The following is a 19576-nucleotide window of genomic DNA, read 5'->3' on the forward strand; positions in this document are numbered from 1 at the left end:
TGTTGAAGAGAATATTGAAATGCTTTTACCAGCTCTTTAGGCATCCTTCCGTGTCTGTAATAAGGCTGGAGTGATTTTCACTCTTTAGAAGTGCCATAATGGCATATATCATCTTTGGTGATGTGTAGATTATTTGGTTTCTTGGTCTGCAAAGCCTTGGATCTCTTCTGCTCTGGCACCTCAACACCTGTCAGCCTGTTCCTTACCTTGATTTGTATGTCACGATCCAGGGTCCTGTAAGCCTTGCTTCTATTGGAGTCATGAGGTGCTGGAAGGTATTGTTGGCATAATAGGTATTTCACTGAATGTTGGGGAGAGAGTGAGGCTGAGTGGAAAGAGCAGGGGAATGGGAGTCAAGAGAGCTGCATTCTAGTTCCAGGGCTACCACTGGTCTGCTTTATGACCTTGGGCAAATCACAGCCTCTGCTTCCAGATTCCTCAACTGTAAAATAAGGATGATACCCACTCTCCTTTCACACGACACTGTGAAACCCAAGCAGCATGGCATAGTGGAAAGAACATGGTTCTGGGAGTCAGGGGACCTGGTTTCTAATCCCAACTCTGCCACTTGCCTGCTGTGAGATCTTAGGCAAGTCAGTTAACTTCTCCGCGCCCAAATTCGCTTATCGACAATTTGGGTTCTCCCTCCTACTTAGACTGTGAACCCTACATAGGTCTGAATTAGTTTGACTTTTCCAAGGTCGCACTACAGACAAATGGTGGAGCTGGGATTAGAACCCAGGTCCTTCTGACTCTCAGGTCTGTGCTCTACCCACTAGGCAACAATGCTATTAAAATCACATCTCCTCCAGGAAGCCTTCTCCAATTAACCCAATTCCCCAGCCTCTATATCTATGCATTTGGGTCTAGCCTCTTTAAGCACTCACCCTACCCTCACCCTACCCTCAGCAGTTGTATACATACTGTTATACTCTGCGTTTTTCCCTACCTGTGATTTCTCTCAATGTCTGTCTACTTCACTAGGCTGTAAACTTCTGGAGGGCAAGGATTGTGTCTAACACCATTATAATTATTATTATGATTATTATTTAAGCACTTATGTGTCAAGCATTGTTCTAAGTGCTGGGATAGATACAAGGTAACCAGGTTGGACATGGTTTCTTGTCCCACATGGGGCTCAAAATTTAAGTAAATAGTACTATATTCTCCCAAGCTCTTAGTCAGAGCACACAGAAAGCACCTAAGACATACCACTGATTGATAGATTGGTTCTGTTTGGCAGGTGGAGGATGCCATTGTTGTTGATCGCAAGATGGTGTTTCCTGCAATCACTGCAAAACTAGGTCACTGCTGTTGAGAATGTCACTCCCATGAGGTCCAATGCCTGTATTCCACTTGTGGGCATCAATAACAATTCTTGGTGTTAAAATGAGCTTATCCACTCTTGGCAATCCTGCAATTAGTTTGCCTAAATGTTCGCAGAAATGTCCATTTGCTTCATCATCATTCATCACTGTGGGGACATATGCATTTATGATGGTGGCAGAGTGTTTGTGTCTCAGGGCGGGTATAGCAAAGTAAGAGATACTTACACATCTGGGCAGAATCGGAAGGCCTGGTATTAATAACTGATTGCAATTACAACTCTTGATAGTGATCTTTCCGAAGCATCAAGGGGCTAAGCTGGAATTATGCCTTCACTTAAGTGGATTGTGCAAAGAGCAACAGGGCTCAAAATATGAAGCTCAGCAAAGCACCATATAACAACTCAGTGCAAAGAAGAAATGACAAGAGGTGAGATGACTTCGGGAAAGGAGACAAATGATAGTGAGAACAAAAAAAGGAGAGACCATATAACTGGATCCAAGGAATAATAAAGGAGAAAAAGAGAGTAAACAGACACTCAAAAGAAATACTTGATAGTTATGGTTCTGTAAGCTACAACCATAAATGTCTCCAAAGACCATGTGAAGCCACTAGGGTGGCAAGGAATCAAATACCACATCCAAATAAAATAAAAAGGAGGGGATATCATATTGGTAGTTATAAGAAAAAATGAAATGGCACTGAAAGGTTTAAATCGTGAGATTAAATAATTTATCTGTCCCACACAAATGAGGGATTCTGTGCTCTTGCACAAAGTCCAGGTGCTCTCTCAGCTGCAAATCTCAGCATTGTATAAGGGCAACATGGGCCTAACCTAGTTCTGCTCATTCTCCAACAGGAAGATAGACTAGACTGTAAGCTTTTTTTTTTTTTTGCTATATTGTTGTAATGTATTCTCCAAAGCGCTTAGTACAGTATTCTGCACACACTGAGTGCTCAATACATACAATTGACTGACTTACTGACTGACTTGGCTAAATTTGGGCCCATTTCAGTCCCATTCTTTCTGGGCTGGAGGCCAGAATTCCAGCCTCTACTGGATTGTAGTTTGGAGAACCCACTTACTGCCCATGTTAGCAAGTATAGGATCTGCCTACTTGACAGTAAACCAAGGGAAAACAAAATATTGAAAACATTTCATGGAACAACATTTTGCTAATATTCATAGGTTATGAATTTTCTAAAAATACCTCATTAACCTTAAAGTTTTTAAAATAGCATTTTTATGTTTCTTCTTCCATGCTCGAGCATGTCCTACTTAAGTGATGACTGTTAAACCTTGCTTTCTACAAAGATTTTTTTTTACTACTGATTTTGAATTTCAATCCATGAATGGTATTTACTGAGCACTGACTTAGGACAGAGCACTGCAGTAAGCACTTGGTAGAGTATAATGCAACAGAATGTGTAGCTGTGTTCCCTGTTCCACATCAGGGAGCTTACAGTCTAGAGGGTGAGACAGACATTAAAGTAAATTACAGATATGTACAGAAGTGTTGTGGGGCTGAAGGTGAGGTGAAAATCAAGTGCTTAAAGGGTGTAGATTAAAGCGCAGAAAGAGATGGGAGAGCGAGCAAGGGAAATGAGGGCTCAGTCACAGGGAGGACCTCGTGTAGGAGATGTGATTTTAATAAGACCTTGAAAATGGGGAGAGTGATTCTCTGTCATATACAAAGGAGGAGGCTGGTTATGGGCAAGGGGTTGGCAACGAAACAGATGAGATCTAGGAAGAGAGAGGAAATTGGCATTAGAGGAGTGAAGTGTGCAGGCTTAGTGGTAGTCGGAAATCAGCAAGGTAAGAGGGGGATGGCTAATTGAGTACTTTAAAGCCAATAATACGGAGCTTCTGTTTGATTTGGAGTGGGTGGGCAACCACTAGTGGTTCTTAAGGTATGGGGAGACATGGACTGAATTTTTTTTAGAAAAATGACCTGGGCAGCAGAGTGAAGTACAGACTGGAGTGGGGAGAGACAGGAGGTAGGGAGGTCAGTGAAGAGCTGATGCAGTAGTCATGGCAGAATATGATAAGTTGCTTACATCTATGTAGTAACAGTTTGGATAGTGAGGAAAGGGTGGATTTTAGCGATATCATGTCGGTAAAGCCAACAAGATTTGGTGATAGATTGACTATATGGCTTGAATGAAAGAGATGAGTAGAGATTAGTGCCAAGGTTATGGACTTGTGAAATGGGAGGGCAGTGGTGTTGTCAATCAATACAATTGTATTCACTGAGCACTTACTGTGTGCAGAGCACTGTACTACGCATTTAGGAGAGTACAATATAATACCTACAGTGATGAGAAAGTCAGGTGGAGGACAGGGCACGGGTGGGAAGATGATGAGTTCGGTTTTGGACGTATTAAACCAAATTTACCATTTGTTTTGGAGATGTGTGATTCTACTTCAGAAATACATCACCATGATGACCCTGTAAAGACTGGTTTTATGGTGTAACCAGATGTAACTGATGTTTCCCATGCAAACAATATTCAGCCAATTTTGTACTTAATGAGGCACATGTGAGTGATGATATTACTCTGGGGCTGAATTCAAATGCTGAATGTACATGCTCCCAGAACAATTTTATTGAAAGAATTATCACCAGGGGACTTTCTGAAATATGCCCACCTTTTGTACCAAATAAAATTAGTTGAAACAACACATAATATACTAGAAAAACATCAAAATCCTCTTAGTGGAAGACTCAAAACCATTTTTGAGCATATTTCTTTAAAAGATAAAATGCATCCTTAAGAGTAGATCACTGACCAAGATTCAAGACAGCTGAACTGTATGGATGACATCCTGTGCTTTTAGGACAATCATATGTTAGTGCTCTTGTTTGCTTTATAAGGATGTACAAGTTCCATTTTCTGTAATACATGAACTAGTAATTACATGATTGGAAAACAAGTGTCCTGAAAGCATTGCAGCTTCCTAGAGTTGACCAAACTCTGCAAATGTCTTACATGTTGTAAAATCGTGATAATCTCAGTTATTTTTTTTAAATGTGAGCATTTAATGCTGGTGAAAAATGCCTGTTTTTATATTCATCTGTTTTTGCCCTTCTTAATGTATAAGGAGAGAGCCTGTGTGTTTTAAAAACTCTCTGTAATGTAATTCTGTTTGTATGCAATGTTTAGGATAGCAGGTGGTCTTTGAAGTTTCTAATCCAGTTTACAACATAAACTTCCATTAGTGGAAGGAAAACAAAGTATGACTTCACATTTCAGAATAGTTTGAAATTAACTTAGATTGCAAGCTACTGGAGAGCAGGAGTGTGTCTATCTTCTAATAGAGTGCTCTGCAATTAATCAGTCAATGATATTTACTCATCTTCCATTTAATCATATTTATTGAGTGCTTACTGTGTGCAGAGCACACAGGGGGCAGGAGAAAAAAGTAAAAAAAAACCCAAAAACAAAACAGGAAGGGAAAAAGATATGGTGCCACTATTCCTCACTGTATTCTCCCAAGGGGTGCATAATAAAATCACTCAAAGAATTAACCTTCCCTCCTTCTCCTATTCTCCCCATAAAGCACCTTAAAGAAGAAACCTCCCTTTCCTGATGCAAGCCTGCTACTGGATGAATTCTAAATCAGTGTGTACCTTTTCAAGAAGCAACTTCCCTTCCACATTTCTGGGTTCTGACCCTTCTCCTCTTCTTTGTGTGTGTGTGTGTATATATATATATGTGGGCTGAGTGAGAAAAATGAGTTGAAGATAATGCCAAGGTTACAAGTCGTGAGACAGGGAAGATGGTGGTGCTGTCTACAGTGATGGAAAAGTCAATGGAGGGACAGGGTTTCTTTACATTCTTGCCACTCATTGTTGTTTGCATAAACATAGAGAAGCACAATGACTTGTACAGTACAACTCAATAAGTCTGAGGCAGAGGTTGGGAGGCATAACGATTTCATGACTCCATCTGCAGGAGCAAAATGGTTTCTTCCTACATTGAATCTACTTTGTGCCAACTTGTGGATCACGATATACTCAGTATAGATGCATATTGAAATAACATATTGTATTACTATCCTTAACTCCATTATATTATACCCAACTTGTATATACTGATATTGTATTGCTACCTGGGGGGAAAAAAAACTAATAGTTGTCAAAAGGGTCAATACGAAGTCTGTTCCATCTAGTCAAATCTGTTTCTGCTACTTCTATTTCATTGTTCTAGACAGTGCTCTGCACATAGTAAGCATTTAATAAATGCCATTGATTGATCATTCATTAGTAAAAGGGAAAACGATGACACAACTGTTTTAGGTAATGGTCCTAGTTTCCTCTTTAGTTACATTTCCATATTATGCTAATTACACACTGATTTCATTTTTTCCTTTTAAAGTTGCTACATTCTCAATGATGAGCTAGTTAACCAGAAATCAAGACTTCTGTTTAGGAATCTGGAGTGCCCTGGGGAATGTTTCTGGGAAATAAGATGTTACCTAGACAGTGGCATTCCAGGAAATCTGTGTTAAGATGTTAGAGCTGTGACCGCTCCAAACTGCCCTTAGAGCTCCCGACAAATGTTGGGCTTCTCCAGAGGCCCAAGGGGTATGGTCAGCTTGGAGAGGAACTAGAACAAGTTTCTCTGTAAATTCTATGAGCTGCATGGTCAGTAAAGTCAACGCATCTTAGAGAGGGCCCCCAGGATTTTCTTGACTTGTGGGATTCTAGACGGTGACCCCATTGTTCGGTAGGGCCTGTCTCTATCTGTTGCCGAATTATACTTTCCAAGCACTTAGTACAGTGCTCTGCACACAGTAAGCGCTCAATAAATATGATCGAATGAATGAATAAAGAAGCGGGTGGCGGTGAGGTGGGAAAGGGGAGCATGGAGCAGTTGCTCTTTTACCAGGGTTCGTCTGGCCCTGACAGCCATCTATGTGACTTTGTGGTTCAGATCATATTTGAAATACTCAAAGAGTTTTGACACAGAACAAATGGGGCCACGGATGACAATTTCAGGGAGACCACGCACTCCAGAGAACCATGCAAAGGGAATAACTCTCCATGTTGTCACTCTCTGTCTCCCTAGGCACTGATGCTTCCTTCCCATTTGCCCCTATGAAACTAACCTGAAGGATGCCAGATATTTTCTATGAACTCTTGGAACTCAGAGCTTTTTCTTCCTCTAGTTTGAACCATGGGCCTAAAAATATTACTTCTGACTCCCAACATCTCAAAAGAGGCTGCCACCTGCCCAGCTTGAATCCCAGGGAAGCAGCATGGCTCAGTGGAAAGAGCCCGGGCTTCGGAGTCAGAGGTCACGGGTTCGACTCCCAGCTCTGCCACTCGTCAGCTGTGTGACGGTGGGCTAGTCACTTCACTTCTCTGTGCCTCAGTTACCTCATCTGTAAAATGGGGATTAACTGTGAGTCTCACGTGGGACAACTTGATTACCCTGTATCTACCCCAGCGCTTAGAACAGTGCTCTGCACATAGTAAGCGCTTAACAAACACCAACATTATTATTATTATGGTGTAGCGGATAAAGCAAGGGCTTTGGAGTCAGAAGGTCATGGGTTCTAACACCGGCTCCGCCACTTGTCTGCTGTGTGACCTTGGACAAGTCACTTAACTTCTCTGTGCCTCAGTTACCTCATCTGTCAAAAATGGGGATGAACAGTATGATCCCAATCTGGGACAGGGACCATCTCCAACCTGATTAACTGAAATCTATACCTCAGTATTTATTACAGTGCTTGGCACATAATAAGCACTTAACAAGTACCTTAATTATTGTTAAATGGGGTGAGAAACTGTTCAGCCCTTCTGGGCCCTAAAATAACTTTTATTCTGTTTCCTTCATATTCCTAGTGAAGGGGCTCCCATCACGAGTTACCATGAAGTCTGCCTACTCAGTTGTACTGTACTTTCCTGAGTGGTTAGTTCGGTGCTCTGCACGCAGTAAGTGCTCAATAACAACGGATTGATTGAGCCAAGGCTCAGCTTGGATCCCTTTCACTGGTGTTCGGGTGGATCAGAATGAGTGGCTACAAAAGCCCCCAGAGAAAGATAATGTCAACCCTGAATCCCGACTATTACTGAGTAACCACAGGGTTCATAGCAACAATTCTCCGTTTCAATAGGAACAGTGTGGTGGTGGTAGTAAGATCATCAGTTAGTGAGCACCCACTGGGTGCAACCCACTGAACGAAGCACTAGGAAAGTAGAAAACAAGCAAATGACAAATTCCATGCCCACAAGGAGCTTACACTCCAATAGGGAAAAAACCAAAAGTATTTACAAATGATAATAATAATAATTATGGAATTTATTAAGCACTTACTATGTGCCGGGCACTGTTCTAAGCGTTAGGGTAGATACAAGGTATTCGGGTTGGATACAGTCCCTGTCCTACAGAGGGGTCAGAGTCCTAATCCCCATTTTACGATGAGGGAACTGAACCACAGAGAAATTAAGTCAAGGTCACACAGCAGACAAGCGGTGGAGCTGGAACTAGAACCCATGACCTTCTGACTCTCAGGCCCACGCTTTATCCACTAGGCCACACTGCTCCCCTACAAAGTAATCAATCATATTTACTGGTGCTTACTGTATGCACAGCACTGTGCCAACGCTTGGGAATATAACGGAGTTGTAAGACATGATCCGTGGCACAAGGAGTTTACAATCTAGTGTAATCAAAATAAGTAACTGAATTCACAATTAAACAAATGTATATCCATAAATAGGATATTACAGTCATGCAATGCAAGGAACTCTAGATATATATAATATTGCTCTTTCAATTTTGTCCCTGTCCAAAAAGACCTATTCATGTAAAAATCAAGGAACTCAAGTAATACTTGATCCTGAGCATCCTCCATCTCCTCATAAATTTAGAGCTCTGTCAGAGGGGCAGAGAATAAATTTCCCCTGGTCCAACTCCAATACATTGTTTAGTCCCAGCATCAATTGTTCCATTAGATATAACTGAAATTTATACTTGGACCTCAAAGCCCTCTGCTAGTGGACAGATGGCTAAATAGGGTTGCTCAAAAATGGTGGCCCATGAGTCATCAGAGGGCATAAAGTTGGGTCCGTGCTGTTGACTAGCAACTTTGTATTTGCTTTGTCACGTAGAAAAATGAGAGGTTTCAAAAGTCTGCATCATGGATTCTGCAGCATCCTTCTGAGGAGTAAAAGTTTGAGTAAAAAAAAAAAAATAATGTATGCTTCCTTATTGCAACCCTCCTAGTTTCTCACAAATGAGATTGTTAAAAACTATTTCTAACTTGAAGTTGGAGGAAGTGAATTTCGGGGAGTGCGTGCAGAGGAGGAGGAGAAGAGAACATAAACATGAGGCATTTTTAACTACAGATTTTTAAGTCATCCCGCCCTGCACTGTGGAGAAATTAAAACACTGAGAAATGAAATGTCTGATAGGATGAAAACTTGGGTGAAATCCTGCTGATTGAAAGTCTGAGAAGGCTGAAAGTGGGGCACACAAGACAGACTTCAACAGACCAGCTGCTGCCCTGGCCCTATTCAGCATAAATAGAAACAAGTTTCTAGAAATCAAGCCCATTCTTAAATCCTTGCTGCTTGATAAAAACTTCCCAGATGGTTCTCCTGAATTCATTTTTTTCTCCCCTGAGTCAAAAGAAAATCTTTGTTCTTCATTTTGTTATGAAATATTTCCATGCTTTCCCCCAGATTGGCACCTTTACCATTATTCTGATCTTAATTCCCTACAGTTGACAAAGAATGCTGAGGGGAAGGGTCTTCAGAGGCCATTAGTTTATTCCTCTGCCTCCTAGCAGGACTAAACCTAATCTTATCCTGGCAGGAAAGACAATAAGAGGAGTATTCCAAAGCTACTTTGCTCATTAATTATTCCAAACACCGCATTATTAGCGGGGCACCTTATTGATTTAGGAGCAAACTAAACAAATTACCCAAATCACCAAGAATGTGAGGCATATTTTATATTTGGGATGGTGAAATGCCAACCTACCTTCTCAAAGGGACACGATCCTGTGCAGAAGATCTCATGAACTAAATCAACTATTCTTGCATCATTACTGGGGGAAGGAGAGGAGTTGGCTGTAAGAATCCAGTGACACTACAGGACTGTGTGAAAAAGGGAAAAACAAAGGCAAACTGGTTTATGGTAGCTAGAGTCTCCTAGTACTTTATCTGTCCCATCACCTTAACAGAATTCTTGTTGTAAAAAGTTTATTTTATGCAATGGCCTATTGAAAAAAAAGTCCGTTCCCTTAAACTTTGCACTTTGTCACTGTAAACACAAATCACCCTCAATTGCAAATGCCAATTTCTGTTATCATCTGGTGAGCTTTAAACTCCTTATCTTGAAGAGGCCTAGGAGGAGATAAGAATGGCTAGGAGGTGGTCCAAAGGGAAGAAATTACACCCTGCGTCTACTGCAACCCTGAAAAATAACATAAACCATAAATGCAATAGCATAGCAATAATAATAGCGATGATATTTGTTGAGTGCTATGTGCCAGGCACTGTTCTAAGTGGTGGGGTAGATTCGGGAAGTCAGGTTGTCCCATGTGGGGCTCACACTCTTAATCCCCATTTTACAGATGAGATAAGTGAGGCCCAGAGAAGCACAGTGACCTGCCCAAGGTCACGCAGCAGACAAGTGACAGGCGGGATTAGAACCCAGGTCCTTCTGACTCCCAGGCCCGTGCTCTATCCACTACACCATGCTGTGGTGTTGTTAAGTGCTTACTATGTGCCAGGCACTGTACTAAGCACTGGGGTGGATACAAGTAAATGGGTTGGATACAGTCCCTGCCTCAAATAGGACTCACAGTCTCAATACCCATTTTACAAATGAGGAAACTGAGGCTCAGAGAAGTGAAGTGACTTGCCCAAGGTCATACAGCACACTAGTGGCACATCTGGGATTAGAACTGCAAAATTGACATCATCTTCGACTCTGCCGGTGATGATTTTCCTCAATCACTTTAATTTGTAACTATGCTTCATCTAATAAACAGTTTATAGTAGTTACTGTTTATGGTAATGATTTACTCTTACTGAAAGTATTCCAATTGTTAACAACACTTTCTAATGATTGATTGGTATCTTTTGGCTAGTATTTACAGTAGAAATGAATGATACATCAACAGATGAATGTTGAAACCTAGCACTGAAGTAACTCCTGTGACCCTATGGCTGCCTAAGCCTTCTCTCTCGAATCTGTGACTCTTCTCTAAGAAAACAGTGTTACAAACTAAGGTGTTTTCTCCTCGCACTTCAATTAGTGGCATAGTCAACATTTCCTTAACCTATTCTGATGGATTGAATCATCATTTTTGCAGGATTTTCCTGATTCCTGCTTTGCCAGAGAATCAGTACTTCTTCCAAAATAACCATATCTACTTCTTTGTATTTCCTGCTCAGCCCCATCGGCGCTTCATATCCAAATCCACTTCCTCTTCTCTGCCAAGGGCATAAAGATCCATCCATCGGTGTACAGTTTCACTTCTGATGTAGCACTGGAATGATCCAGACTAAGCCCCCTTTTCCCACTGCTTCTCCTTCCCTCCCCTTCTCCCCTACTCCCTCCCTCTGTTCTACTCCGCTCTCCGCCCCACAGCACTTGTGTACATATGTACATATTTACTATTCTATTTATTTGAATATGCACATATGTATAATTCTATTTATCTTGATGCTATTGATGCCTATTTGTTTCGTTGTCTGTATCCCTGCTTCTAGACTGTGAGCCCATTGTTGGGTAGGGATTGTCTATCTTGCCGAATTGTATTTCCCAAGCACTTAGTACAATGCTCTGCACATAGTAGGTGCTCAATAAATACGACTGAATGAATGACATGTTCTGTACATGGTAAGCACTCAATAAATATAATTCAATAAATGAATGAACCAATGACCTTCTGACTCCCAGGCCTGTGCTCTACCCACTATGCTGTGGTGCAATAACTCCAAAACCTTCATATTTCAAGTCTGTCTCTGATCTGCTCCAGGAGTGACACAGTGCTTGAGACATTAGTTGCATCAGTTTAAAAAAAATTAGAGTCCACAATTCTCTTAATGTTCCTAAGCATTACAATTTCCAGGTAACAACAGAAAAATTTGTTCGTGCGGCTTTGGTTGCAATTCACCCTAGAATTGCAACTGATTGATTTCACCCCAGAAGTGACAGATTCCTGAGCTAGTCAGAAGCTACACCCAAGCTTCAAACTTGGAATCTATTTCACTCTTCCCTTCCCTCTTTAAAGAAATGTTCTTTTTACACAGGCCTCCAACCTTGGTGTCATCCTTGACTCTGCTCTCTCATTCACCCTACACATCCAATCTGCCACCAAAACCTGCCAGTCTCACCCTCACAACATCGCCAAGATCTGCCCTGTCCCCTCCATCCAAACTGCTACCTTGCTGGTACAAGTTCTCATAATATCCTGACTGGATTGTTACGTCAGCCTCCTCTCTGATCTCGGATCCTCCTGTCTCTCCCTGCTCCAGTCTATTCTTCATTCTGCTGCCCGGATTATCTTTCTACAGAAACGCTCTGGGCATGTCACTCCCCTCCTCAAAAACCTCCAGTGGTTGCCTTCAACCTTCACGTGAAACAAAAAAAACTCCTCACTCTTGGCTTCAAAGCTCTCCATCACCTGGCCCCCTCCTACCTCACTTCTCTTTTCTCCTTCTACAGCTCAGCCCGCACACTCCACTCCTCTGCTGCTCACCTCCTCACAGTCCCTCGTTCTCGCCTGTCCCGCCGTCAGCCCCTGGCCTACGTCCTACCACTGACCTGGAATGCCCTCCCTCCTCACATCTGCCAAACTCTCTTCCCCTCTTCAAAGCCCTGAGAGCTCACCTCCTGCAGGAGGCCTTCCCAATCTGACCCCTCCCTTTCCCTCTGCTCCTCCTCCCCTCCTCATTCTCCCAACTCCCTTCCTCCACTTGTCCCCCTGTCTCTCCCCACAACAATTGTGCATATTTGTATATATTATTTATTACTCTATTTTATTAATGATGTATATACATCTATGATTCTATTTATCTTGATGGTATAGATGCCTGACTACCTATTTTTGTTTTGTTGTCTGTCTCCCCCATTTAGACTATGAGCCCGTCGTTGGGCAGGGATTGTCTCTATCTGTTGCCAAATTGTACATTCCAAGCACTTAGTACAGTGCTCTGCACATAGTAAGCATTCAATAAATACAATTGAGTGAACGAACCTAAGAAATGGGAGATAAAACAGTTGGAGCAGGACTATTACACAACACCAAATGACAAGACAAAATGAACAATATACTAATCAATTCATTGGCACTGCGGATATGCTCACAGCAGCACAGCTTCATTGGGTAAGACATGTGAGGAGAACGAATGATACAGCAAAAAACCTAACTCATGGGTTGAATACAGATGTGAGAAGTAGTGTGGTCCAGACCTGGGTTCCAGTCCCAGTTCTGCCAATTGCTTTACAATGTCACCGTGGGTAAGTCAATTAACGTCTCTGTGCCTCAGTTTTCTCACCTGTAAAATGGAGATAAATATTTGTTCTTCCAACCTAGACTGGGACACAGGGACTCTGTCTGATAACAGTGGATCTCTCTCAGCACATGCTTAAAATCACAGGTATCATTAGGTGACAAAGGTGAGGGTGAGCAAATGACAGGGGTCATACTGCCTGTATTGCTTATCTCCTCCTCATTGAATGTCATATTAGCAGACTTAAAATGACTTTTTTCTCCCTACCGTTTCTCCTATTGAACGCATGATATTTTCACAGGGTTCACCTGTCATTATTACTTTCTCATTAGTCACCAGAGGAGGTCCTCTGTGGCATTCTTTTGTCCAGAGAACAGAGATCAGTGCTGAATTGAGCTGAGCATAGCCGAAGTCCCACCGCTCCAGCAGGGTGAGTTTCAGACCAGTTCCCAGCTTCCCTCAGTCAGCTTCTGGTTCCTTGACCAAGGAAGACCTGGGCTCAGGTTGCAGCCCTCAATTTTGCCTACCTGTTAAGCTCTGGGATCCAGACTCAAATTGCCCTGGCAAATGAGATAACTTACTTCCCAGGGATATAGAACTGGAAACATAGGATTGGGAGATGACCCTCTAGAGGGATTGACGATTTCACTGGATCTCTCCTGGATGGAGTGGAACAACAGAATTGGCACTTTCCAAATCAAAGGCACCCTTAAGGAGACAAATGGAACACTTCTCTGATCCTTTGCTTCTGTTCCTGTCCATATCCTATTCTCCAGCTCCTTGCGTGATTTTTCCAAAGTTCCTAGATTCAGTCCCTTTGCATTCCAAGATCTCATTCCTGGGGATAGAGCTGGTGCATGGGGAAGAGTGTTGGAACTTGTCACAAAATGCTGGAACTTAAAGACTTGCTAAGACCACATCTCCAAGAGGCCTTCCCTGATTAAACCTTCTTTCCCCCAAACTCCCTCTCCCTTCTGCATCATCTATGCACCTGAATCCATACCCTTTGGGTGTTTGGTATGCACCCTACTCCCAGCACTTAGGTATCTGTAAATTATTTAAATTAAGGTTTTTCTCCCTCTCTAGACTGTACGCTCCTTGTAGGTAGGGAACGTGTCTACCAACTCTTACTGAATTGCACTCTCCTAAGTACTTAGTATACACAGTTAGTGCTCAATAAATATGAATTAATATATATATATGAAAAAGAAACCTTGGAGAAGAGGAAATGAAAATGGCTGTATCTCCATCAATTGCACAGATGCTTTTCTAGGGAAGTTTTTTTGTTCTTTTATGTTTGTGGAAAAGTTTTCTTCCCTCAGGCACAATTATTTCTTGCTTTCTGCGTTGGTCAACAATAGGCCAGACATTCATAATAAAGTTGTAAACAAACAGCTTTTGCTATAATCCTGCTTTACTTCTGTATCTATCATTGCTAGAGCATAGATTTTGAAGGAACTGAAAAAATGGAATTTGGGAGTAATTAGGATAAAAATGAGAATTAAATTTCAAAAATTTTGGATAGGTTTTAGCTTTTAGTTAATGATTTATAAGTACTTTTTTAGTAATAGTACTCATTTTGGGGATTTGTCAGTGACTAAAAAGATACTCTACACCCCAATTATCCACTGGCATACATTAGTAAACAATGAGAAGGCAACCTTACTTTGTCATAAATAAGAGCTTCCAGCAACAATTCAGATTTAACAATATCCTAATATTACTTTTGGAATAAGGTGAATCATGACATTTGTTTAAGAGGTAAGCAAAAAAATTTACCACTGTTGCCAGTTATTTTGGAAATTTCAGAACATTATGTAGTGAGTAGTAGGAAAATCCCCTCAAGAGGAAAAAACATTTACTGTGCATTTGAAGACCACCAACCATTCCTAATATCACACTCCAAAACATACAAATCAGTGTCATTGACACTACTGGGGATATTGACAATGCATCTTGCAAAAGTGGTAAATAGACTTAGGTTGACTGGGGCAGCAGAATTAGGATGGCTTTAAGTCTGCATAATGTTTTTAAATAATTGGATTTGAGAAAAACCAAAATTGCGAATTTTTTTGATTTAATTTTGTAAAAGATAGGGAATAGGGTAAATAAAAATAGGCAAATCTGAAAAAAACCTTAAAAATTCTACACTATAAACATGATCAATTACCAGGGCCTTATATTAGAAAGGATTATTATTTTTCCTTTGTTTTAAAAGTATTTCACCTGTGATTGATAGTATAACACTGAGCTTATAGTTTATCATGCTCTTTACTTTTATTAATAACGGTATAAAAAACTAATAATAGTATTTATTAAGCACTTCCTAAATGCCAAATCTTGTGCTAAGCATAGGGGCAGATACAAGATAACGGGATTGGAAAGAGTCCTTCCCCCGCAAGAGGCTTACTGTCAGAGAGCACAAGTATTTTACTTCTATTTTGCAGATGGGGAAACTGAGGCACAATTACCAAGAAGCTATATAACTTCCACCCACATCTCTCTCCTCCTCTGCAGGCTTGCATCCTTTTTGCCTTCAATATACCTCTACTTGGATATCCCACCAAGACCTCAAACTATACATGCTCAAAAGACAACTCCTCATTTTCCTAACCAAACCTTATCCTCCCCCATCACTGTAGACACCACCAGCTAACCTCTCGGTCTCATAAGCCTGTAATCTTGGCATTATCCTTAACTCATCTTTCTCATTTCAATCTGTTTGGCACCTTGGGTGTCAAAGGCTGCCCCAGCACTGGGAACGACAGTAGTTCCGGAACCTCTGACAACCTTTCCCTATGTTTCCTATTTTGCCTGATTTGTTCCAATTTCAGCTTCTGAAGAAAGTTTCTTCTCCACCCATCACTTTACTCCAGTCTATCTGGTTTTGGAGACTGCCCTTTGGTCTCTAGAGTGGCATGAGGAGCAGAAGGAATAGGGGTGCAAAAGCCCAAAATGGAGTCCACCAATCAGGTCGATGTGCTTGGGTGGACTCAGAGATGAGATTCCTGGAAACCTTTGCTAATATTAGCTTGTCACCTAATGGAAGATGGCCCCATGCAGATTCAGGCTCAAAAAGGAATTTTTCCAAAGGGGGGGTGTGGAAAAATCACTTTAGGAATAAACCCTCCCAAAAATACTTGCCCTGAACAGAATGTCTACTAACTCAAAACCCATAACTCCCAGTGTTTCCTTTGCAAAGGGAGACCTCTGTTCAAATATTTTTTCTATCTTGACCTAAGGACATCAAAGAAATTATAATCCTTTCTGCTGGGCTTGAATTCAATACATCCCATGGTGGAAGGTGGGGAAGAAGGTGAAGAACGCTGGGAAATATTGTTTATTGATCTACTGGATTCCAAACAAGGCTATACACACAAACACACACACACACAAACCCCATAAAAACATTTGTGGGAATTGGTTTCATTGGTTTCATCTGAAATTGCCTTACCTGTATAAACCCTAAAGATCCACAAAAATCGCCTGTTTTATTATTTTACTTAGCTGCCTGTTTTGACACTTTAGTGACTGCTTGATGGCAGCATTCCCTAATCTCACAATTATACCCCAGAGACTAGCTGACAACTCCATTTTAACCCCTTTATTTGGGTAGCCTTAGCTCTTCCCTGATGCACTGTGATGTTTAATATGCTCTCCTGTCCGGGGTCTCAAATCATTGACAGTCAACACCAATTTGTTTCTCTGGGGCTTCTTTCTCTCTCTCTCTCTCTTTCTCCATTTCTTTAAATACTCCAAAGTCTGCCAAAGATGTCTTTTCTGCAGCAGCAGCCGCTGCAGAGGCCATGAATACTCCTGCCTTCTTCTGATGCTGTCAGGAAGCCTCTGATTCACTTCCAAGCCCTAAAATTTTAGGCTAGGGCAAGTACACTAAAAGGGATGCCAAAAAAGCTGAAAGAAGTGACTTGCTTAAGGAAATAAAGCCCTTCTGATTTCTGACCTTCTTCCAGATTTCTGGTAAGGGAAAGGGAGGGTCTATGGAGACTCACGAAAAATGGATAGGAGCCCAGCATGGAGTTTCAAGCCAGAGTGCTTGCTGGCCAAATGGGAGGCTTGGCAAATAGACAAATGGAGGCTTTATTACAAGTCTTCCATAAGCTGCATTATAAATAAGACATTAAAAAAATTAAGTCCTTTAGATTTAGGGAACCAAACGGAGGCCTGCACCATTACACCGTCTCCGCTGATGGATTAACTATTTCAACATAATAGTAAGAAACATTCTACTGATAGACAACTGGACTCAAAAAAATATCTAAAGGGATTGTTAAAGAGCACAATAGCCATTTATTCAATGTGTTGAGTAAGTTGAACAAGCATAGAAAAACATCCAAGCAAGCTGAAGTCACAGTCTCCACAAGAAGCTGCATTCACAATTTATTCAAACAGAAATCACTAAATGATTTTTTTTTTAAAAAGATACTGAATTCCAGAAACTTAAGCAAAATAGCACTGTTACCTAATATTCTATTTTAAAGAAGCTCAGTTTTCTTGGCTAGGTAGTTTCTTGACTTGAGTGTACTTTAAATAAAGTATGAGGCAAAACTTCCTCAGAAATTTACTCACGCCTTTGGACAGCACCATAAGAAAGACTTTTGAAACTTCCCAAAATGACATTTAATCACTCCCAAGCATTTAGAAATCCTTTGCTCATACAGCGAGTCAAATAATACTGCATCATTTAAAAAACAGCCAAGAGGAATCTGAAATCTCTCAAAGCATCATAATAGATACCTCACGGAGAAACAATCTTAAATATTTAAACTTTAAATTTTCATACCATTTAAAGTCAGTCATAGTAACTCTCCCTCTCCGAAACTTTACCTGCAGCATTCAGCATACACTCGTCTGGATACTATTTCCTAGCAGTTAAAAAAAAAAAAAACGAACTAGACTGAATTTCTTATTTCCCTCAGCCACCCAGAAACACGTCTGCATGACAGTAAAGTTTTCCACAATGTCTAAGCTGGAAAGTGAGCCAAATTAAAAAAAAAACACCACCCCAAAACACTGGGGGAAAGAAAAACAACCTGGCATTTATTTCCACTTTTCTTAGATACGAAGAGGGGAAAAATAGCTTTCCAAAAAGTTGAGTAAATGACTTTAATTAAATGCAATGCATGTGGCTCGCTTCATGAATCATGCAATTCTCTTAGTGCTGTTTGCCATGTACTGCAAATAACTGGGAAAGAGATGGGAGGAGTCTCCATTTAGGGCCTCTTTGAAATTTCTGAATTGACACAAGGGCACATCTTGTAAACAAAATGTTCTTTCAAGTCAGCATCATATCCTAGACATGTTTGCTGCAAATTTTTCTAACTGTAGCCAGTTGTGTCTTTTTTTTCTCCTCCCCTCCCAAGTTTGCCCTCAGACATTCATGTAAAACTTGAGTCAACCAGGATTTGGCTGTGATTGTTTGAGGGCAGGATTTGGTTCCAATAATAAGCCATGAGTCCACAATTAGAGAATTTAAATATTCTAATTAATTTCATGAAACGGAGTAATTAGCAAAATTTTGTCTGGCAGAAGGTTGCTTTGTTTCTACAAGGAATAACATTTTTCTGGCACTCGCCCATGGTATCAGGGCTGCATTCAAATTAAGCATTTGATGAAACAGCAATGACTGACCTTGATAGAATGTCTCTCACCTAGAGACTACAAAACTGTCTTCAATTTTTACAGATTACTGTTTCACCACTGCCCTACAGCATAAAGACATTATTTTTGAAACAGTTCTGACTGATCTGACAAAAGATTGCAACATGTTTTGCAAGATGTCCTGTTCTCCCCAAATTTCTATTCCCAAGAGGAATTACATAACCAAATCAGCCTTTAGAGCATGTATAAGGACTAGCACTCTCTAGGTATAAAGATTCCAGGTCACCAATGTGTAGCCAAAGAGAGCCCAAATTACCCTTCTTTTTGAATTTTATATTAAATTTGTCTCCAATAATAATGATGGTATTTCTTAAGCACTTACTATGTGCCAAGCACTGTTCTAAGCATTGGATTCTGGACTGTACACTTGTTATGGGTTGGAAACATGTCTGCCCATTCTGATGTACTTTGCTCTTCCAATCGCTTAGTACAGTGTCTGCACCTCGCAAATGTTAGGTAAATATCATTCGTCAGCTGTGTGACTTTGGGCAAGTCACTTAACTTCTCGGTGCCTCAGTTCCCTCATCTGTAAAATGGGGATTAAGACTGTGAGCCCCACGTGGGACAACCTGATTCCCCTGTGTCTACCCCAGCGCTTAGAACAGAGCTCGGCACATAGTAAGCGCTTAACAAATACCAACATTATTATTATTCTTATACAGCCCTTAGTTATTGAAGTGGGGAAGCAGTGTGACCTAGTGGCTAAAACAGAGGGCTGGGAGCCAGAGTGACTCAATTTCCTCAACTATAAAATAGGAGTTCAATATGTTCTCCCTGCCACTTGCCAGTGAGCTCCATGTGGAACAGGGACTGTATCCTGCCTAACTTGTAACTATCCCAGCACTTAGACCAGTGCTTGGTATGTTAAACACCACATACCATAAAAAAGGGCAAAGGGATATAGGAAATTCCATAGTATTTTTTTATGGTATTGTTAAGCACTTACTATGTGCTGGGGTAGATACAAGCTAATCAGGATGAACACACTCCCTGTCCCACATGGGGCTCACATTCTTCATCTCCATTTTACAGATAACTTCTCTGTGCCTCACTCCAGGTCACACAGCAGACAAATGTCAAGCTGGGAT

The 19576-nt window shown here is 41.0% G+C and overlaps 1 protein-coding gene across 14 annotated transcripts in view; it reads right to left on the minus strand.

Moving 5' to 3' along the window:
- Positions 1-19576, minus strand: part of THRB (thyroid hormone receptor beta) — a 303177-nt gene that overhangs the window by 121374 nt on the left and 162227 nt on the right. For 2 of the 14 annotated variants that reach the window (XM_039912990.1, XM_029070505.2), the window contains exon 6: positions 9325-9440. The exons of the other annotated variants lie outside the window; for them this stretch is intronic. The gene's annotated coding sequence lies outside the window, so the exon portion shown is untranslated. The remainder of the gene's footprint in view (positions 1-9324; positions 9441-19576) is intronic. 14 annotated transcript variants of the gene reach the window in all.

The sequence above is a fragment of the Ornithorhynchus anatinus genome, chromosome 8 (assembly GCF_004115215.2).
Source record: "Ornithorhynchus anatinus isolate Pmale09 chromosome 8, mOrnAna1.pri.v4, whole genome shotgun sequence".
Classification (NCBI taxonomy): domain Eukaryota; kingdom Metazoa; phylum Chordata; class Mammalia; order Monotremata; family Ornithorhynchidae; genus Ornithorhynchus; species Ornithorhynchus anatinus.